We start from the raw sequence: 4,016 nt of genomic DNA, 5'->3' as shown, positions 1-4,016 counted from the left end.
TTGACTTTAAGTCATGACATCACAATTAAATACATTGAGTTCAAAAATCCTAAATCTTCGTTTATATCAAAACTAATATTCGTTTACATAGTAAAACCAGAGTACTACAACTCAACCTCTAACAGCGGAGCGACTCAAAATAAAATGCTATGAGATGCCTTTACCTACTGCGGTGGACCGTACGCGTCGATGATTACGCACTAGGCTTATCACTGTCTGCAAAAAGGAAAATAAAAAGGGGTGTGAGTCTCACAGACTCAGTGATCGTCGACTCCGTGAGTAAGGCGTAGATGGGAAACAAGCAAATAATAGATCAGTTGATATTAAAAATGAAAGATTATAAAAACAATTTATTTCAAACAGACGTTTGTGTCTTATATGAAAAACAAAGAATTTCTTAAGCATTGTAATAATTTCAAGTGGTAAATCAACCAAGTAAATAAAAGTTTCCCCTCAGAAACAAATCAATAACCTTTTTCAAGATAGTCATTTGAAATATTGTTTTAAAACAATCGTACATAAAAGGATTTCCGCCATCGAAATCAATTGACATTTTACTCAAATCAAACCAATAAAGTTGGTCAAGCTCCCGCGAAACCATATAGTAACTAGGTTTATGCACAATTTGCAAATCGCCTTGCACGTGAGGATAAAATTCATATAATAATAAATGCTAAGGAGTTACAGGAAACTGTATAATTTTGTTTCACCATGCTAGAAATAAGAGTCTGAAAACCCAAAGAGATTTTTGTCTCGAGTAGGAAATCAAATAAAATCCATGGTCCCGTTACCACGTAATAACCTCCGAAAGCCTCGCTCCACCAGATCCCATATGCGATGGTAGTCTCAACGATTTTGGCCGACATCAGAGATATCAGGTGGTCGCAACCACGTAAATCACTGGTGGCCTAGCCACGCACACATATATCACAAGCCGTGGCCCCCGCCATGCCTAACCGCCCGTCGGCAACCCAAAGGTTTTCTAGCTAGAGCTCACTCGTGCACGAAGGTCACACTTAACTGAAGTGACAATCGACCTACTCTCGAATCTCTTGGTTTATAAAGCCATTTCAGAAATTATGTTATGTCCTTAAAAACTCGTCTCAAAATTATTTCTAAAGCATTCAACACAAGGTATGATAAAATCTATCATTTTCTCAAAATATATTTATGCATGAATTTCAAAACAATAATTCGCATGGTGAATAAGCAATATAACCATGAATGCATACTGCACAAATATAAGGCAGAAATTTTGAGGCAAAACAGTCTGAAGGGCTTGTTTCCCTTTTTTCAAAACAATTTACATATAATTTATACATATATATTCAAAATGATTTCTAAACATAATTTGCTACCACAATTTCCTAAGATTGCTACCAGCATATGCTATCCACAATTTTTGCGTTTAAAATAAATCATATGTATAGGTATATATTTACGAAAATTTTAAAATTGACACCCCCCTACTCACCTCACAATTGCAGGATGTTACGTCGCTATTAATTCGTAAACGTATCTAGCTATTCCTTCCTACCGACCATTCGTTATTTTTCTTTGGCTTGCCACCACAGTGTTCCACTGTTACTTATTTCTCTTATACATTGAAACCCATTAATATATATATATATATATATATATATATATATACTTTACTTTATTTTATTTTATTTTATTTTTTTATTCTTATCATCTTATTCTATTATCATTATTTTAGTAGATATATATTATTATATCGATATTTTTATATTTAATATATATATATATATATTTACCTTTCTTTCTCCTTTCTTTCTCGATTCTTTGTCTTTCTTTTGCTCCTCTTCCCCTGTCAGTCGGCGAAACCTCCCTTCTCTCTCTTTTGCCTTTTTTTTCTTTCCTTACACTCACAAACCAACTACACTTCTTTCCTCTCTTTCTCTCACCACCAGCAGCACCCGAAAACTTAGTTTCTTCTTCTTCTTTTTTTTCCTCGACTGTTTCTCTTCTTTTCTTTCCTTTATTCTTCAGCTTTCCCCTTTCTCTCTTTGTCTTGTCCCATTTTTTTTTCTTCTTGGCTGGCATCACCGCTCTCCCTTTCTCTCGGGTTCCTCACTGTCTAGATTTTTTTTTCTTTTTCTCTCTTTCTTTCTTCTCTTTTAGCTCTCTTTGGCCGGCCCCTCCATCATTTCTTCTTTTTCTTTCTTCATTGTTGCTTTAGGTCGGCCCCTACCTCCTTCACTTAATTAAAAATGAATTTAGAACCCTTTTTTAATGCACACATGGGCAGCTACCCATCAACTTTACCATTTTTCTTATTTGGCTGACCCCCATCATTCTCTTCTGTTCTTTTTTTTTTTTTGTTGCATATTGATCACATGGGCAACTGCCCTTTCTTCCCATATACTTATATTATTATATATATATATATTTATTAACTTCAATTAGCACATTTGCACTTAATCCTTGATTTTATTTTATTTACCACATAACCCTCCAACTTTCGTATTTTAAAATTCGATCCTTTCGACACATTTAAAAATTCTATTTTTTTTCTATTTATACTCCTTTACATGTATACAATCGAAATATCAAAATTGCATTTCAACATGGTGTCACCATAACATTTTAAATATTTACTTAACCGTGCTAACTCTATTTAATAAAACACCCGATTCTCACTTACGTCATTTATCTCCAAAATTCATTCGTACTTCTTCTCCCCCACTTGTATTGATCATATAATCCTTCGTCTAGATTAATTCCTGTAATTAATAAAATATTAATATTTTAAAATTATTTTATTCATAAAATAATATTTTATTCTAAAATATTATTCTCACCCGTAACCGCTCTTCGACACTTAAATTTACATCAATTGACCCTTAATCATATCGATAGGGTCTTATTGACGATTAAACGAGGGTATTGGGTATTACAATACCTTTTGATCCCAAAATTGAAAGAACATTCCACAGATTTCAACGAGAAAATCAACAAGGTTTTGCTCTAATAAATACAATGGCTGATCAACAGGGTGAACAACAAATCCAAGAACGCGTAGCAGCTGAAAATCGATGCTTAAGAGATTATGTTGTCCCATTAGTGCAAAGGATTCCATCAAGCATTCGAAGGCTGACTATTCATGCCAATAATTTTGAGATCATTCAGGCCATCATTACCATGATTCAAACTTTAGTCCAATTTAGGGGTCTACCAAATGATGATTCAAATGGCCATATATCAAACTTTTTGGAAATTTGTGATACATTCAAAGACAATGGTGTCATAGATGATGCAATTTGTTTAAGGCTTTTTCCTTTCTCATTAAGGGATAAAGCTAAAGCATGGCTAAATACGCTTCACACTAGCTCAATAACAACATGGGATGTTCTTGCTCAAAAGTTCTTTACAAAGTTCTTTCCTCCAGTTAAGACAGCAAAAATGAGAAATGATATTACATCATTCACGCAGCAAGATTTTGAATTGTTGTATGATGCTTGGGAAAGATACAAAGAATTACTTAGGTGTTGTCCTCATCATGGTCTTCTAAAGCGGCTTCAGGTGCAAACTTTCTACAATGGTAAGAGTGGGCAAGTTTGAACCACCGTTGATGTCTCTATGGGAGGAGCTTTAATGGCTAAATCATTGATGAGGTATACGATTTGTTGGAGTAGATGGCTGCAAACAACTACTAATGGCCAATAGAGCGAGCAATGCATAAAAGAGCAACTAGAATTCATGATGTAAATGTTTTTTGGCATTATCTGCTCAGGTAGCTATTCTAACTAAAACACTTGAATCTTTTGGTACTAACTCCATTCAAAGCCCTTTTGTAGTGTGTGAGTACTATGGAGATAATCATGACAGCCATCAATGTCCAATTTTAATAAAAACAATGCAATTTGTGGGGAATAGACAACAAAATAACCCCGACTCCAACACTTACAACCTAGGGCGGAAGAACCATCCAAATTTCTCTTAGGCTAATAACGAAAGTTCGTCCTCAACTTTAAGGCCAAATGCACTTCTAGGAT

General features: G+C 34.4%; 1 non-coding gene across 1 annotated transcript; it reads right to left on the bottom strand.

The window, feature by feature from the left end:
* Positions 1–3,420: 3,420 nt before the first annotated feature.
* Positions 3,421–3,527, bottom strand: LOC148764239 (small nucleolar RNA R71). The gene has a single exon (XR_016024985.1). It is a non-coding gene; the product is annotated as a small nucleolar RNA R71 (small nucleolar RNA).
* Positions 3,528–4,016: the final 489 nt, after the last annotated feature.

This window comes from Theobroma cacao, chromosome 2, assembly GCF_053813885.1.
Source record: "Theobroma cacao isolate CCN51 chromosome 2, ASM5381388v1, whole genome shotgun sequence".
In the NCBI taxonomy this organism is placed as follows: domain Eukaryota; kingdom Viridiplantae; phylum Streptophyta; class Magnoliopsida; order Malvales; family Malvaceae; genus Theobroma; species Theobroma cacao.
Note: the sequence above shows the minus strand (reverse complement) of the source record. Positions and strands in the feature narration are given on the sequence as shown.